Raw genomic sequence first — 19597 nt, forward strand, 5'->3', positions numbered from 1 at the left:
AGAGTAGTTTTATTGTTTGTTTACTCGCATTTACTCTTATTCTGCACTTAGTTAAGTTAGAGTAAAATTAACTGAGTTGTAATTTTTATTTGGGGTCTAAACAAGCTTTTGTGTTTTTACACAAATTCAAGCTCTCATTGATCTCTATGGCAAAAGTACATGGATGGCCTTGTGGCTTTAGTCTTGATCTCCCCAAAGGCAACACCAGCTTAAGATTTACTTTCGATACTCACAGGTTATGGTGAAATAAAGGTTTAGTGATTCCTCAACTTGGCGCATGACAATCCTCCCAAAAACGTCTCTCTATGAGTCGATTATAATGTACCCTTATATAATTAAGTATTTAGACCATGAGTTCCAAGTCATTATCCAATTGAATTAAACAAATTAGAAAATAGGATCCGTGTATCCAAATCAAGCGAGCCAATGTTAGGAGTGATGTCGAGAGGCATGCAATGATCTTAAGACATGATCGAAGGGCAATCAAAATTATACAATTTTCCTTCTTCTAAGTCATAATAGAACAATACAACCCAAACAAGATTACAAGTTATGAAATTTGCCAACTTCTAAAACCTAACAGAAAAAGAATAAATTGATCTAGAAACTCATTAAAAAACTCAAACTGGTTCAACAAAAAAATGAATAATGCTTAAACATGTAATCTAGTTCAGTGATAAACTCGAAATCAACTCGTATTTGGCAACTTGTCTCATCTCGGCTCATTTATAACTCTAGACCTAGAGCTGGCTGCTGGCCTTGAGACATGTGTTGTTGTTGCTACTCCTTTGCACAATAATTTGTTTTTGTCATATTCATATATACCTTGAACCAACACAAGACTTTACGTGATTAGTAAGATTATTGTTTTGATCATAAGGGCAAAGGCCTGTTCTTTCTTTCAATAACATGTTACTTATTAAAAAAAAAATCAATAATATGTTTTTTTTTTTAATTTAATTTTATTATTCAATAAATAACATGTTACTTATAAAAAAAAATCATTAATATGTTTTTTTTAATTATTTTTATAACTCAATAGTTTGGGGAGAGAATTTAAACTCTTGAATGTTTAAATTAAAAAGAACATGAGATGTCATGAGTTGAGTTGTAAGACTTTTGGAATGATATATTTTTAGTTTAGTTTTACCTTTTTGTTCACCAGTTCTTGATTTTGCCGCACATGCTAGCATATTGCTAATGCTTTTCATATTTCAAATTGCATTACCAGGTTGCATATATAGCTGTGCTGAAAGCGATACGCTTAACCCGTAAGGTAAATCTCACTTTGCATGAAATGGTTGTACTTCTATCTAGTGCATGCATCAAGACTGATGGTTTTCTTTTATATCTTGGTGCTAAAATCAGAAGTTGCTGCTACTGGTGATCACGTCAAAATAAGTATCAGAATCTCCGTTTGTAACGTTTGTGTGGTTGTGGGTCTATAGTATGCTTTGTTCAATCGCCTCTGTCAACACCGTCATTATCAGCTACGTCTTCAATAAACCAAATTAAATAATTACAAAGATATCGTGTGTAATTTGAATTTAGTTAATGTTTGAGCAGTGTTCCCATCCTGAACTATTTGTACTCTTACCTTTGTTTGTAACTTTGGTGGTTTTAAGCTGTGTGGCTACTCTTTTTGAGGCATTTTAACATTATTGAATGGGCATTTGACTTAGTTTCAAACATCATTATAATAGACATCTTCTGCAGAGTGCAGACTATAAATGATGTTTTAAAACGGATTCACATCCCATGCAATACCTAGGGTATTGCACGGGGTGCAATAGCTTTAATATCAGCCATAGATTAAATCTAATGCTCAGAAAATTGACAAGTCATTCTCCACGCTGGCAATCCGCGTGCTTCAATTTCTCTCCTATCTCTTTTTCTCTTTTCACTTCAGCAATTGGGCTTTCCCAAATTTGAATTTCAGAAAAAACTCTCTTGGAGACTGTAAATCCATGGCCGAATCTCAGTGGGCCTCAGCTCATCCCACACCACCACCACCACCGGCGATGCTTCCCGGTCTAGTCTTCTCCTCTTTCAAGGTTTTCTCGAAGCTCTCTCTCTTCTCATTGTACCCACACCACTGCCGTTGGTGGTGCGTATTACCGGTGTCACCACCACTGGTGGCTACCGGGTTTCCCTCTCTCCCTTTCAAATTTATTTTCTCTTTTATTTTTGTTTTTGTTCCGGTTTTAATTATTTTGATGACTAGAGCTGTATGATTTTGTTTGGGTTTGAAAAATGGGGGTTTTGGTATGAGTCTGTTTTATTGTGTAAATACATGTCATTTTGTGCGTGAGTTATTGAGTGAGTGAAATTTGTGTTATTGAGTGACAGTCCAAACCGCTCCAGATGAAACCGGTGATTCACATTTTGCGCTATTCTTTGAGTTCCAACTTTTTTTTTTAATAATTTAAATTTTGGTTTTTGATTTTGGTGATGAATGATGAAGCTGTGAAGCCTCAGTGGAAAGCAGCGATAGACTTCAAGTGGATAAGGGAGAACAAAGAAGCAGTAGCTTTAAACATACCCCCACCCTTTTTTTTTTCTCTTTTCTTGATTTATTTGCCTAAGATCATACATTTCTTACTCCTTTTAGCTTCTTTTACTGAAATAGACCTATGATTCTTAGCTTGATACTAATTTCTCAGTTTGAAATTTGTCACAATGGATCAGTTTTTTCTCATTCCCTATGTTCCTATTGTGGTTTGAGTTGTGAAATGCACTGAAGGTGTTTGTGAAAATATTTGTTAGAAACTTTGTTGTAATGTTAAGATATTTTATTTGTATGTTGTGCAGTCTTGAGGGAGATTCGTCATATTGAGAAATGTGCCAAGCTATTCTTCAAAATTGGTTAAATCATTCAGGAGAGATTCATCTTGTGTAATGGAAAAATCAAAACAAATTGAAGTTTCGAATGGACTTGTCTCGGCCATGGCATCATTCAGGAGATTCATCTCTTGCCTTCCATTGTTGCCATTGTATAATCGAATTGCTGTGCAAGTTGTATTTTCATGTAATAACTAATTTTTTTGTGTTGATGAATAGATGAAATGTAAACAAATTTGTTTTGCAAATAGCATGTTGTGATGGAGTTCCATTATTAGCTTTTTAGGTCTTAATGCGTTCCAATTTTTTATCTAGTCTAATTAGAGTCATTCTTGCTGGAGAAACCAACAGTTTTTTGTGTTTGAATATGCTTGGAACAAGTACTAAAAATTGTAGGATGACTTAAAAACACAAATTATATAAACTATTCACAGCCTCATTCTAGCTCTTCACCAAAAAGCCAATCTATATGATGGAATTTCTTGGAAATACTATTAGTGCTCTTTTCTGTCAAATTACAACTTCATGCTCAATATATTCTCTTGAAAACAAGAGTCTTCAAGAATGTTTGGCATATTTTAAAATCAATGGATCCAAGATAGAAGTAAACCACCAATAAAAAAGAAGAGTATGATCCAAAAAATGAACTAAATTGTATTAAATTATATTCTTTAATTACAAGGCCATAATAACATGACACAATAGACAATTTTTTTTTTCTACCATCATATTACCTAATTCCCATGTAATAACCAAAAAAATAAAAAAATAAAAGTCTTGCATGCTTCAAGATCAAATGCTTCAACAATCTTATGCGCCTACTAAATTGTAAATAAAAAATTGTGTCATGACCCTACTCAATTGTAAATAAAAAATTATATGCACTCATTTAGTTCCACTCTTGGGGTGTCTCTTCTTGTTGTACATTCCTCTGCACTGGTTTTTCTGCACTGGGTAGCTGCTGGATTTCTGCATTGGATAGCTGCTGCCTGCAGCGTGTGGGCTGCTGCTTTCTTATTCTGCATTGATTTCCCTCTCGGCACTGGGTTTAGTTGGCAGCAATGGTTTTTGTTTTGTTGTAGTTAGCTCCTGACAGACTCCCAGGGTCTATACTTCTTTGTATACAAACTATATCAATAATATATCTATCTTCACCTCAAAATAAAATGATAATGGTAGTACTACATAGAAGAGTGAAAGTAAATGAAACCAATAAGCACAACATCCTTCAAAGGGCATGCACGCCAGAAACACATAAGAGATACTAAAGCTTAAACCACAACTCACATACAATATAGCATATGAACTACAAGAATCTCTGATTTATATTCCCTAACCAGATATCAGATTTTGATTTACCACAAAGTCTTACCACATTGATGCATAACTACATTTTTTTTTTTTGATAAACAGATGCATGACTACATAGCAATTAGTTATGACGCTAATCCGTTGGATTTTAAAAAAGGTGCTGAATTTTACAAAGGTTATTCGTTGCAAATTTTTAATCTGAAATATTGTCCATAAATTGCAGTTGTTATTTTTAACGAATAATCATACATGCAATAGAGAACTCTCACAATGGGCCTTTTATGTTTGATTCCTTGTTTCATTTTTATGCGCCTTAAAGATCTTCTTGACTTTCTCTTGTCTCAGGCTCAATGTTCTTTTCTTCTTTACTAAAATTGTGTGTATATATATATATATATATTAATGACAGCCAGCTTTGTGTGTGCGTGTGTTTGTTTTTTAACTAATTTTTTTAAGGTAATTGATGAGTGCAGAAGAACTTATCAGAACTAGAATCAATTGCGCTAGAAGAGACAATGAAACTGCAGGCTCTAAAACATCTTTGTGGTGAAAATTTTGTTCTTAGCTTGATCATATTACCTTTTGTTTTTTTTTTTGTGTGTTGTGGACCTGTGGTCCAAAAATGACTGCTTGTTTTCATTCTGGAACCTTTAAAGAATTTCCATAAAGATTAGATGCCATTCTGGATCAGAAAAGTTCTATTATAAGGGGGAATAAATTGTGTTTTGGGAAGCCATGGTACTTTGTCTATTGTCATCCTGTAATCGCCATTCATTTTCATTATTAATCACTTGAAATAAAACTTGGCTCAATGTTTTTACTGAAAGGACTGAACTACAACTTTGTATAATTTTGGTAGATAAATACTGTCTAGATTTCAACATCTTAAGTACAACAAATGAGACTAAACAACTTAAGGATTCCTAATTCCTATTTTTCTATGGATATTTGCAGTATGCGATGGAATTCCTTCTCTTCTCAAGGAAATGTCTGAAGTAGTAGGTTCCTTTAACAAGCATGCACAGAGATTGCTTGAGCAACATCTTGCTTTTGGCTTTAACAAGTGCTTTAATAAGTGCTTTAACAAGTGCTTCTGGCTTTCTTGCAATCAGAATTTAGTGATAAAAATTTATTTTCATAGGGATGAAAATTTTGATAATTTTTTTTAGATCATATATTGGTTTGTTGTAATTCTTATATATGATAAGCACAATATTGGTACACAAATTTTCAGCTTTTATTTTTAATGAAAAACATTCATTCTTTTATATTTATAATAGTTGATGGTCGACGAATTATACTTAGAACCTTGAAGTTTAACTGATTACAGTCATAACTAATTGCTATGTAGTCATGCATCTGTTTATCAAAAAAAAAAAATGTAGTTATGCATCANCCTTTACATACCCAGATTTTAAGATCTGCACTCAACTACTCCATGTGTTTACACTAATTTAAGCACTCTCAAGAACACAAATTTCACTCACTCAATAACTCACGCACAAAAAAAATCTTATACATAACAAACACGCACACAAATATATAGGAAGTGAAAGAGGGAAAAGGGGTACCAGAAAGAGGACAAAGGGGATTTTGGGGAAAGTGGCTTCGTTGCTTTAGAGAGACCTTCACTCCATGAGAGTTGGGACTTGGGACAGCTTCACACACGAGAAAGAGGGAGGAAGTTCTTTTGTTGAAGAGCGAGATGGGTCTTCTTCGTCGGCGTCGGAATCGGACGAGCTTGAAGCTTCGCCGGAGCTTTGGAAGAAGAGTAACTCTACTGGGTTCTCGAAGCTATGGAGGTTCAGAGAATTGGTTCATCGAAGCAACAGTGATGGCAAAGAGAGAGGCTTGGCCTTGCAGAGAGCAACCTCAAACGCAGGGGAGAGAGAGAGAGAGAAAATTTTGATTTTCGGCTGGGTTTACTCAGACTTACCAAAACAGTGGGCGGGCTGAATCACTGCACAGTGGGCGGGCTGAAATTTTTTAAGGGTAAAGTAGTATTTTTATTATTTGGTGAGGTGTCAATTATTTAAGCCATTAGATTAAATGAATGGCTGAGATTAGAGGTATTGCACACCGTGCAATACCCTAGGTATTGCACGGGATGTGAATCCGTTTTAAAACATCATTTATAGTCTGCACTCTGCAGAAGATGTCTATTATAATGATTATTGAGCTCAGCTCAGTTACACAAGTATTAAAAATTCAGGATATTTTTTTTGAGGATAAAAATTCAGGATTAATTTATTTAATTTTAATTTGTAGACAAGTTCTGTAGTTCAAACTTAATTATAACCAAATTACATTGAATGTTCAAGTTTGTTTCAATTTTTGTTGAACAGATTTGAGATTATTCATATATAAGCCACTTAATTAATTTATTACTTCTTTTTATATATATAGTAAACACCATGAGTAAATTTTTCCCCCTTTAAAAATATATCTGTGGGGTTAGGATTTGTGGCCTAAGTCCAAAATAATAAATTTGTAGAGCGTGGATGATAGAGCTAGGTTGATTACGGAATTAACAACGATTGGTTACAACCTTCAAGTATAAACCAGCAGAAAGATACACGTAAAGAAGAAAATGAATTGCAGTCCGAAGAGGTTTATGATAAATTGAGTAGTGATTACAGTTCTTAGAGCTCCAGTAAAGCCTCTCTTTCTTCTTTATCGTCTATTTTCCTCCCCCTTTTATCAAGAGCCCTTCTTCTTTATATAGTATCCTTCCCTATCATCCCCATCGTCCACTTGTTCTTCATCTGGGTACCTACTTGAGTGTATGTCATGTCATGTATCTTCTTTAGCTTTTTGTGAGTGATGGTAGCTGAGGTTACACTGTTCAGGGGTCTTCTCCACATAAATGCAGCTAGAAAAGTTGCTGCAGTGCATTTAATACGGTGGTAGCAGCTTTTCCTTTAGATATTTCTTAGTTCTTATCATCTCTAGACATACTCAGAGCTTATCTTTATCATTGGGGTTGCTAGGAAGATCATTCGGACCTTCCACATGTTTGATTAATCAAGACTATTCGTATCCGAGAAGTAAGACCTCTTCGGACCGCTGGTGACCTCTTCGGATTGTACTCCTCCTTCGTTTCCAGGTATCCTTCTTCCAGATGGACTCCATCTCAACCGGTTCCTTCTCTTCAGGCACATAATAATCCTCAAATAGGGCCCTAGGCCCACTACATAAGGTTGGGCTCACCCCCCACCCCCCCCCCCCGGCGCAGCGCAATATCCTAATAACTAAATCATAGTTACAATTATAATATTTGAGTTAATTAGATAGAAATATTTTATTTTATAAACTTATAAAAAACAGATCTACTAATTGTATATGTTAAAAATAATATATGGGTCCGTTTGGATAGCACTTATTGTTGCTGAAAGTTGCTGAAAACTGATTGTTGCTGAAAACACTGTAGCAAAATAATTTTTAAATGTGTAAATAGTGTTGTGGGACCCACTTTTAATATTAAATATTGCGTGAACAGTGCGTAAACAGTGTGTGAACAGTGCGTGAACAGTGAATTTTGTCCCCCCAAAGTCAAAAAATGCCGGCCAAAAAAAAAAAAAAAAAAAAAAAAAGAGAAAACGTGAAAACTGAAACGCGCCGCAACAAAACTTGCAATCCAAACCCTCACATAATTTTTACTATGAAATAAATTATTTATATTGTCAATAAATTATATAAAATAACTTTTTTTTTTTATTGAAACGATAGCATGAATAAGAACTTGATATCTCATAAACTTATTTAAAAACTAACACAATCCAATTAAAGTTTATATAACTAGTTTCTCAAAAAAAAAAAAAAAAAGTTTACATAACTTTATTTTTATAATGTAAACATATAAATTATATAGGCTAAATTATAAAGTATACTCCCTAATTTTAAATTATTTCCCTTTTTCATCTTATAGTTTTAATTTTTTTTTTCATTTCAATCATTTAATTTACGAGAAGTGCTATATTCACAACATTTTCACAATATTTTTACAATAAATCATAGGTGGTTAATTGTTATTGGTTCAAATTTGAACCTAACACTAAGATTACTTATTTGCTCCAACATTAACAACAAATAACAACCTGCCACTTAGTATTTTTTGTAAAAATGTTATGAAAATGTTGTGTGGACATATCATTTCTCTTAACTTAAATATGTTTTCAATGTCCTTTTGTCCGCAGTTTGCCTTTCATGCCTTGATTAAATATCAAAATTAAATCTCTGTTAGGCTTCCACTAATCATTTATTACAAAACAAGAGTTATTTATTATTAGCAAATACTACCTATAAAAAAAAGAAAAGAAAAAAAGAAAAGAAAAAAGAAAGTAAGAAAGAAAGGGATTTTATGGAAGAAGAGAAAGAGAGCTCTAACTTAAGTTTCTAAGTAATCTTTGCAGTATGGCCATATAAATATTTATTACATATCTAGTGGGTATCTTTTTAATACAAAGTTATACCCACATTTCTTTAATTTTTTAAAACCTCCAAATATGGACAATATATATCTCCAAATTGGGACTATATATATATATATATATAGTTGGGTTCAGGTTATATATGGTGTAATTCTAAGCAATGTTCACCATCCAATAACTTGTTAATTAATTTATATTTTGAAAATTCCATCGTTGGATTACATGTTCTATATGTTCTAAATATGCATGCCAATTTTTGGCCTAATCGGATGTTATTATAATTCAATCCATAAACTCATCTTTCCTGCATTATTTAAATTACAAAAACTTGAATGTATACAATTGATAGATGACATGACCATTGATTTTTGATTACCTTAAAATTTTTCAAGCATGAAAAATATACAAAGATAATGTAATCTAACGGTCAATTTGTCAAAATTCACATCCAATTAAAAATGTTGATTAGTGTAACATTACTTAGAGTTACATCAGGTGCAACTTGAACCCAACACACACACACACACACACACACACATATATATATACACACACTTCATATTATTTAAAAATTTTAGCTAAAAAATTAATACTTAGTTTTTTTTTTTTTTTAATTCTATTAACTTAAATATATTTTCAATGTAATTCTTTCATCCATATCACACTTTTAAGTGTCATAAGTCAATCTATTTTTTGTTCTTATTTAAAAGTTAAATTGAATCTTTGTTGAACTTTCAGATTAATCATTTTTTATAAATCAAGAATTATTTATTTTTATTTAAAATTACTGGAGAAAAAGCTAAAAGTTTAAAATACACCCTATAAATTTGATGAAATATCATTTTAGTTTTGTTCATTGCGGTTAAAAAATCTTCGTTCATTTTAATTTTTTTAACATTAAAAAATGATTTAAATAGTATTTTTTTTTTTTTAATAGATCATCAGACCATTAGTCTATTTTTCTTAAGTGAATGTCGTTGTTTCGGTGTTGGCTCCAACCATCAGTTTATTTATAACGTTTTTTCTAGAAAAATAAAAATGCAACAAAAAAGGAGCGATTTTGTAACATTTATTACAATTGCTACCATTTCGGCCCATAGCAATGATCTGTGTATAGATTATGTAGGTCTCGACGATAAGAAAAAAACTTTGTGCAAGATCACGTGTGTGTGTGTGACGTGCCTATGATTTTACATGCCTATCTTATGCTTGTAGATTCACATCCATGCTATGGTGAAAGCTTAATTTTATTTATTTTTTGATGAACAAAGCTTAATTTAGATTACACATGATCTTAAAATTCTAGTAGAATGAGATTGTGTGTACTTTGCAAGTTAGCAGGACCTGGAATTGTCTTTAATAAGGTACTTTTACCAAATTTCATAAATAATTAGGTTTCTTCATAGATTTATATTTTAATTGGGTCCAACATATTAAACTTCTCGCTATTATAAAAAGCATTCGTATCAACCTGTGAAAAAATAATTTCTATCTATTTTAGTATAAGAATTTATTTTTTCTATTTTACATATCTACTTTTCAAAACGCCTAAAATCAGATTATCCATTTTACATTATATTTTATTAAAATATAAATTTTCTTTCTTTATTTTTTCTCTTTCTTTACGCACAACAAACATCATCCACTCACTTCTTTTGTTCTCAAAATATGTAAAGAAAAAATAAAAAACTAAATGTAAAATGAATCATGCAAGTGTAAACTTACATGGTTATTATAAAAACCATGTATTTTACCCAACTTTTCATGACATAATGTGGTGATTTTTTGGCTTGGTTGGCTAAAATGTGGTCATTTTTCTTGTACAAGCACCGATAAAAGTGCTCTAATATTTTCATCCACTAAGTGGCAGTTTAAATTTTTTTTAATCTAAAAAGTAAGTCTGTTTTTATTTTTTAAGATAAAAATTATAGATGTTTCGAATATGGAGTACTGTTCTCTAAAAAAAAAAAAAAAGTACGGATTAATGAACATTCAACATTGCTTGCTATACATATTTTCTGCATATTTTGTAGTATTATTTTGTTTGGGCTTCTGGGCCTCCTGGCATAGTGAACAAGGCCGAACTCTAGGCCTAGGCCTAAGCCTAAGGTGTAAGATCCCACATGACCCATTCATATCTTGTGATGCACGCACATAATAGCATATTAAAACTAACTTTAAGTTTCACTATAGGCGGAACAACAAGTTAGCCTAGTGAAATTACCTTCCTCCACGTTCGACATAGTTGACGTGGGTCCAGTGGGCGGTTAAGTCTCGTCGGTAACAAACTCATTTATTCCGAGCACTGGTCCTGGGAGTTGACGGTGGAAAGGTTCCCATTTTAAAACCAGGAGGAAGGTAACAACTAACATATCTTGTGATGCACGCACATAATAGCATATTAAAACTAACAACTTTAAAACTAAAATTGAACCTAAAAGATAGAGATGTGTTATGTTCATAACATTTTCACAATAGATCCAAGGTGATGAGTTGTTACTAGTTTTAATTTAAATCTACAATTGAACTTACTTTTTTTTTTTTCCTATTTGTAATGACCAATAACGACTAGTCACTTGGAATTTGTTGTGAAAATTATTTTTGGATTTTGAATTTATTTTATTTAGTAAAACACATAATATTTAATACTTACGTCAAACGAAATTCGAAGAGAGATTGAATAGATCATGTTTGAGTAACAATGTGTTTTTCTACAACACAAATTTTGAGTGTGATTATTTGTGTATTTTATTTTATTAATAGATATGCATGGTAGGATTCGAATCTAGATTTACTGTTTGATGACAAAGGACTTTAGAGTAAATTACGTATTTGGTCTCCATCATTTATATCATATTTTAATTTAGTTCCGAACTTTTTAATTGTGTTAATTTGGTTTCAAAACTTTCAGTGTTGTGTCACTTTAGTCCCTATCATTATCTCTTATTTTCTTTCCATTTTGTTTTCTCCAGAATTTTTGTTCAAGTTAGTCTTATTTTCTAAATTCTCTTGAGCAAAAATCTTTTTTTCGTAATTGAAAATTTTTAAAATGGTTATAAATATTTCTTGACAAATTCCAGACCGTTGGGGAAAATTTTTTTTGGGACTTATTTTACTTAAAAAATAATTAGACATTTAGAATAAATTTTTTTGCTTAAAACTATGGTTAAAATAAGCTAAATTTAAGCTTATCCAAACATACATCTTTGTCATGCCACAACGTTCTCAATATGAATGTACCAAAGGCCAATGGGCCATGGCCATCCACGAGAAACATGGACCTTCAAATAAGTGGCCTACAGTCCAAAGAGGTGAAAGGCAAATATTTCGTTTTGATAGAGCCACAGACAAATAAATGACCCGTCGTGCATCAAGCCCAAGTCCAAATAATAGTTTCTACTTTTCCATAAATTTCTAACAATACTGGGAAAATAATTGAATTTTTTTTTTATTTTTTTTTATTTTTACAATATAGAAATTCTACTCTAACCTAATCTAAGTGTATATGTGTGTGAAACTCCCTTCTAGAGACTTGAACCACAGACCTTGCCCCCTCCCCCCAAACACCCCACAAGCACTTATACTTGTAAGTGATCATCGCGCCAAGGGTGTGCGGTGATAATAATAATTGAATATTCTAAGAGTACAATAAATGCGTATTCCTCACTCTCATAAGAATTGTAAGTACTATTATAAATTTAATTAGTGAGTCTCATTATTATGTGAGAGAGTAAAGTATACATTTATGGTACTCTAGAAGTATTTATATAATTACTCACAATATTGATTCCGTACATTCCTCTGCCCTTTCTATGGAATATAAATGGTACGTTTATGCAAAACTCGCTTGCAGAATTGTGAAATTAACCATTATTCTCATTGGCCATGACAGTGATCACATTCACCTGTGGATGGTTTCTGAAACTTGTTCATGCATTTCTATTTATAACGCTTGTAGACTGTAGTGCACTTGAGAGTTGAGACCAGCCCTCGGATTCATTTCAAGGGTCGGAGTTGGAGATGATAACAACATCAGTATTATAATAATTCAGCCAATGGTAATAATTCGTATTATTCCTTATTAATTCTTATTCCAATGGTAATAATTCCGCCTATTTGCTAGAATATATAATGAGTAATTAGTATTAACCTTTAAGCAGCAAATTGACTCTAAAGCCTTTGGGATTTGATAGCATTGACTGTATCAAGAAACAAATTAATTGGAGAAATCCCTCCAATCATTAGTCAGTTGAGGTAGTTAGAATCACTTCATATATCATGGAATCGATTTTCAAGCGAAATGCTATCATTTGAGTCACAGATTGTTTTTTAATTTTTTTGTAATAATAAAATTATATATTAGTGTTTTCGGATGCATTTGAAAGGTTATGGCAAAGTTTCTTATAGTGGCATATATATGGAATAATAATAATAATAATAATAATAATAATAATAATAATAATAATAATAATGGCATATGATTATGTTTATATATATATATATATATATATATACATATATTAATAGCCAAAACTTAGAGAAAATCCAATTAAATTTTACAATTGAAGTTCAGTTTTGCGCCATGTGTCCTAAATTATTTATTTTTAAAGAGAATTTTATTTCTTAATTTTGAAGTCAAATGTGGGACTATATCATAAATATCTATCCAAGTGAGTTATTACATACAAAAACCAATGAGTCTAGAATGATGAACATAAAAAAAATTGGACAACTTACATTTTCAACCGAATAATATTCTTACAAGACTATTTAAAGAGTTAAAAAAAAAAATAACTATCAATAATATTTAAATTATATATGTAAGAATTATATTAATGCATTTTAATGGATTCTAGATTTTGTGCCATGTATCTATTTAATTTTTAATTTTGTGCAAAGTGAATTATTCAGTGTAAAAATCAAAGATTCCAAATCCAATTAAATTCTAATGACCCATTTAGATTGAGGGGGAAGGAGGGGAAGTAGAGAGGAGTAAAGTAGAGTTGGCTAAAAATATGCTAATTTTAAGCCAATCTACTCTATTCTCCCTCCATCTCCCTCAATCCAAACGGACAATTAAATTGGATTTCAATTATAATCTAATTTTTTGCCACGTCCTTAAGTTTTTATTTTTTGGCAAGTGAATTATTTGGTGCAAAAACTGAAGAGTCTAAATATATATATATATATATATAATGAGAAACCATTACATATTTTAAAAATGTATGGTTTAAAAAAATGTAAACTAATACCATGTATTATTTGAACATTTTCTAAAAATTTTAATTGTACCCTATATATGCATAGGGCTACACATTAGTATATATTAAAAGCCAAAACTTAGAGGAAATCCAATTAGATTTTAATTGGATTCTCAATTGCGCCACGTGTCTCATTTAATTTTTAATTTTTGTGCCAAGTGAATTATTGAATGTAAAAGTCGAAGAATCCAAATCCAATTAGATTCTAAATTGGATTTCAATTGGAGTCCAAATTTGTGCCATGTGTCTATCTAATATTTTTAAAATTTTTATAGTAAGTGAATTATTAGGTGCAAAATCCAAAGAGTCCAAATCCAATTAATTCTAAATCTTATATATATATATATATTATAATCATTACATATTTTAGAAATATATGGTTTAAAAAATGTGTAAGTTAATACATGTATAATTTGAACCGTGTAATTGTAATCGTTTTTAATTGTTTCCATATATATATGCGCAGGGCTATACACTAGTTTTTAATAATAATAACTACAATGACTTAGTTGTTTTTATAAATAGTTCGTATTTATCACTGCGTACCCTTGATGTGATGTGACTCTACAAGTAAAAAGTTTTTGTAAGGTGAGGGAGGGAGGGCAAGAGACGGGTTCAAATCCCTAAAGGAAGTTTCACACATATATACATTCAGATTATGTTAGAGTAGAATCTCTATCTTATATATATATATATATATATATATATATATATTATATATAAAGTTGTATTTTAAGGTATGTGATTGTCTTATTCCAAATTAGAGGTGATGTGAGTGTAATAACAGAAAATTTCAAGGAGGTCAATGCACTTTTTTCGATAAGTCTATATTAGAGATCTTTTCCAGTAACAAATTGATAATAGAGTTTCCACTTTTTAAAAATACTAGCGTTGGCTGCACGTGCAAGACACGTGTCCCAATAGTGAAAAAATTAATATAGATTTATGTGTGAAATTGTGAATTTGGGCTCACCCAATTTGATTATATTAAAAAAGAAGTCTAAGAATACAACAAAATATCACAATATTTTCACAATATTTTCATTTTTAGGATCCGAATAGATATTTTTTTATTTTATTTGAGAGAAATGCTACATTCATAACATTTTTAGAACAATTCTAAATGACAAGTTATTATTGGTTTTAAGCTGATAACATTGTTATTGTTATTCTCAAAACATTTATTTTTAGTTGTGCTTGGTCACAGTCTAATATTTTATTATTTTATTTCGACTGGTAAGAAATTGATACTTCAATATTTGTAAAAATATTGTGAAATTTTTTGTATCGGTATAACAATATATATGCCAGCTTACATAAATATTTAAAAGAAAAAAAAAACACAAACCGATTACTGGGGAAAAAAAAAACTTTAGGCAAGGTAGAAATTAATGTTAAAATGTTGTGGACTTGGCATTTTTTTATTTGATCTATAAAAAACTGAAATCTTAACAATTGTGAAAATATTGTGATAATAATAAGTGTTGTAACATTTTCTCAAAACATTTATTTTCATTTGTGGTTAGTTACAGTCTCATATTTTATTATTTTATTTCGACTTGTAAGAAATTGGGACGTCAATAATTGTGAAAATATTGTGAAATTTGTTATGTCAATATAAAATATATATGTCAGCTTACATAAATATTTGAAAGAAAAAAAAAAAAAACACAAACCAATTAGTGAAAAAAAAAAAAAAAAAAAACTTTAGGCACTGTAGCTACAGTGCCATTTGAATAAACCAAAGCACTGTAGCTCTAGTGCTATCCATGAATAATAGCTTACCTATGATTGTTGTAAAATTAATGTTAAAATATTGTGGATTTAGCATTTTTTTATTTGATATATAAGAAACTGAGATTTCAACAATTATGAAAATATTGTGATAACAATAAGTGTTGTAACATTTGTTTAAAACATTTATTTTCAGTTGTGGTTGGCTATAGTCTCATATTTTATTATTTTAATTTCGATTTGTAAGAAATTGACACATTAATAATTGTGAAAATATTGTGAAATTTGTTGTGTCAATATAACAATATAAATGTCAGCTTACATCAACATAAAAAAAAAAACATACAAACCGATTACTGAAAAGAAAAAAAAAGAAAAAAGACTCACGAAACCACTGTTGCACTGTAGCGGTATTGCCGCTTTTTACAAAACATTTATTTTCAGTTATGGTTGGTCACAAGTTTATATTTTATTATTTTATTTTGACTTATAAGAAATTGACACCTCAATAATTGTGAAAATATTGTGAATTTGTTGTGTCAGTATAACAATATATATATAAAGGAAAAATACAAACGGAAGACTGAAAAAAAAAAAAAAAACTGTAGTCCTTGTAGCTACAATGCTGCTTGGTACTGTAGCTACTAAAAAAAAAAAAAAAAGTGCCTCACCAAAGCACTGTTGCCACTACAGTGCTTACACAGTGCAAACACACTGAGTGCATAGTGCCCAAGCACTGTTGCGGCATAGCCGCTTTTATATATAAAGAAATAATAATAAATCATTTTACTAAAAATTCGATACTGCAAAATTTTCCAAATGATACAATTTCTTTTGGGGTTCAATTTCCAAATGAAATGATACAAAAAGCAAAAAATAAGCCGTCCTTTTTACGAAAGATGGTTTCATTGCATATTCATTGTCTGCCATCTAGACTTGAGAAGATTTAGGTGAGGTCTACAATGGGTTAAGATTAAGAGTCTAAAAAGTGTCAAGACCTTGAAAATGATAGCATCTTTATTAATTATTGTTCTACTTCCCCGTTGTTTCTTAGAAACTTCAAAGTCTAGGTTACCTTTGGAATGTGCTCTGTCTATAGTATGTTATTAAATTATTATCTCCGTCTTGCATCTATTTTCCATTTGAATTAGGTAACATTATTGATTGACGTGTTTGATTCCATAGCAAATTAACATTGACTGACTTGTGGATTCCAGTTGGTTCAACAGGTCACGTCTTTGATAGTTAAATAAGATATTTAGGATTCAATTTATGCCTATACAAAAAATCAATTGATGTCTTAATCTGATAATAAAGAGCACAATTATCAAGGGTACCATAGTTCGAAGCTCTATATTAAAATTTAAAAAAAAAAAAAAAAAAACATTGAACGACTTGTTTTGTTTTTATTTTGATTTAATTAGAAAAGGAGAGCAAAGTTAATAATATCGACAATCCAACTTTATATTTTATTTTTAAAAATCCATTTTCTATCTCTTTTTTTGGTCACGGTCGACCATTTAGCGGGTTAAAAGTTGCTTCATTCTTGATAGTGGGAGGGTAAAAATCCAACTTTATATTTTATTTTTAAAAATCCATTTTCTTTCTCTTTTTTGGTCACGGTCGACCATTTAGCGAGTTAAAAATTGCTTCATTCATGATTGTGGGTGGGTGGAGTGGTCTTAACTCTTAAGGCTTTTGGGTGGAAGAAGTGGCTGGTTTCGTAGAAAAAAAGGAAAAGAAGCAATAGGTATATTCCATTGTCATTCTAATGCTAGACTGATTGAAGTTGAACCAAATCTTTTATAATAAACCATGGAATTTTACCGGAAATGTAAGCCACTGGCCCACCAGCATCACAATGCAGTTCGGTGATTCTTCAATGGCAAATACAAATAAATGAGGGTGTGTTCATTAATTTGGTAGAGTCTGAGATAGAAATTGTTAATTTTTTTTTTTTTTTTTTGAATTCATCATGAAAATCTGGTTTTTTTGTTTAACAAAATTTTTGAGAATTGTAATTCTCAAAAACATTTCAATTTCCATGGAATATGAGAATTTTAACTCACATTTTAGGTAAGATTGTCAATTCTTGCAATCATGCATATGTGGGGATTATTAGTGTAATAGTGATTTTATTATTATTTTTATTAAAACTAATTATATAGAGTTAATTTACAATATAACTTTTTTTTTTTAACCAAAATAAGATATTTATTAATGTTCAAGGGTTTGATTAAACAATTATCCGTAATGGTCATTAATTCATTTGCTACTACAAGAATATGTATAAGATTATTCTAAATGTTAGGGACATATTTGATGTAATTGGCTAAATCTTTGACAAAATGAATTTCACTTGTAATTGGATTGATCTAGGATGAGTTTAGTACTTCAAGAAACAAGTGTTCAAGTTAAATATTGAAGTCATACAAGTCTGACCAAGAAACAAGTGAAGGAAGTGCTGTTCATTAAAGCTCAACAACAATCTCGACAGAAAGACTTCTATCAAGATTTAATTGAAGCTCAACAGAAGCTCGACACAAGCTGTATCTGTTGAGAATTACGAATTCAGGGTTTCCAGATCTGATTACACGCATATCCTTGAGTATTTGTGTAGGGTTTCTTTTCTCATAACCCTAGACATATATAAAGATTCAGAGCCGGCCCTAGACATTTTGGCGCCTTAGGCGAGAACTAAAAATGGAGCATTTTTTATACTTATATATTAATTAAATTAATGTTTATTTAATATTTTTATATTATAATATATTTCATTTAAAATCTATTTTTCTTGCCTTTTGAGATGCAAATTGACTAATTAAATTTTTGTATTCAAGTTCTTCTAACATCTCTTTTTCAATCAATAATATAGTTAATTCACTTAATCTTTCTTGGGATATTGTCGATCTTAGAAATGATTTCTTGAGACTCAATTAATTTTTCTTCTTTTTTTCTTTTTTTAAGTTTTTCATATCCAAATGCATATTTCCTAGTAGATATTTCTAATCAAACAATATATTTATAAAGACTAAAATAAAAAATAACTTTCAAGTGTAGAGCAAATGAGAAATAGAACCTGATTTATATAAAAAGTATAGTTCTTGTTTCACTGAACAATAATAAGTTTTTAGCAATCTCAATCTCCATAAATAAAGACTTATTCAATATATTACTTCTAACTAATATATATATATATATATAAACATAATATTAAAATTTAAAAAAAAAAATTACCATAAATAAAGACTTATTCAATATATTACTTCTAACTAATATATATATATATATATAAACATAATATTAAAATTTAAAAAAAAAAATTAAGCACAAGCATAGCAAAAATTTAGGCACAGCTATAATACAAGGCTTATTAATAAGACTCACCTAAAAAAAACACAAAACAAATCGTATCTAATATCTATAACCAAAAAAAAAAAAAAAGACGTGAAGGCCCAAACAAACGTGAAACGTCCAAGCAGAGGCAGGCCCAATCTTTTTATCTTAAGTCTTAACAAATAAAATGAAGACAGAATGTGCTCAAAAGAAAAGTAAGGTCAGTAACAATGAAAGTTTACAGTTTCTTTCTGGGGAGGAACAGATTATATCGGCGGAGGTTGCTATGCAACCCCGCCGGGCATTATGAATCTATTAAGTTGGAACTGCCGAGGGCTTGGGAACCGTCGGACAGTTCGTGCCTTAGTCAAGGTAATCAATAAACAAAATCCCAATATTGTATTTTTAATGGAAACAAAATCTGGTTTGGATTGGATGTTAAAGGTCCGTGATTGGTGTAAATATAAAAATGGTCTTATTGTTCCTAGTAGGGGAAGTAGTGGTGGTTTAGCTTTATTTTGGAAAAATGAGATTAGGCTTGATATTCAGACTTATTCTCATTCCCATATTGATGCTTGGGTGTATGGGGAGGATGGTATTGGTTGGTGGCATCTTACAGGTTTTTATGGTGAACCTGATACTTCTAGGAGATGGGAGTCATGGCAAAAACTTAAGCATTTACAT

The 19597-nt window shown here is 30.7% G+C and overlaps 2 long non-coding RNA genes and 1 other non-coding gene across 4 annotated transcripts; 2 read left to right on the forward strand and 1 right to left on the reverse strand.

Annotated features, from left to right (window-relative positions):
• Positions 1-1229: 1229 nt before the first annotated feature.
• Positions 1230-2541, forward strand: LOC111989502 (uncharacterized). Its single transcript, XR_010624265.1, has 3 exons — positions 1230-1276; positions 1369-2054; positions 2465-2541. It is a non-coding gene; the product is annotated as an uncharacterized LOC111989502 (transcript).
• A 931-nt stretch (positions 2542-3472) lies between these two features.
• LOC136062534 (uncharacterized) lies at positions 3473-6100 on the reverse strand. Of its 2 annotated transcripts, none has more exons than XR_010624266.1 (2): positions 5724-6100; positions 3473-3956 (listed from the first exon to the last, which is right to left on the reverse strand). It is a non-coding gene; the product is annotated as an uncharacterized LOC136062534 (long non-coding RNA). The 2 variants fall into 2 exon arrangements; XR_010624267.1 differs by having other exon boundaries at positions 3473-3969.
• LOC136062535 (uncharacterized) lies at positions 4291-5422 on the forward strand. The gene is made up of 2 exons (XR_010624268.1): positions 4291-4698; positions 5107-5422. It is a non-coding gene; the product is annotated as an uncharacterized LOC136062535 (long non-coding RNA).
• Positions 6101-19597: the final 13497 nt, after the last annotated feature.

This window comes from Quercus suber, unplaced genomic scaffold, assembly GCF_002906115.3.
Source record: "Quercus suber isolate HL8 unplaced genomic scaffold, Cork oak 2.0 scaffold_425, whole genome shotgun sequence".
In the NCBI taxonomy this organism is placed as follows: Eukaryota; Viridiplantae; Streptophyta; class Magnoliopsida; order Fagales; family Fagaceae; genus Quercus; species Quercus suber.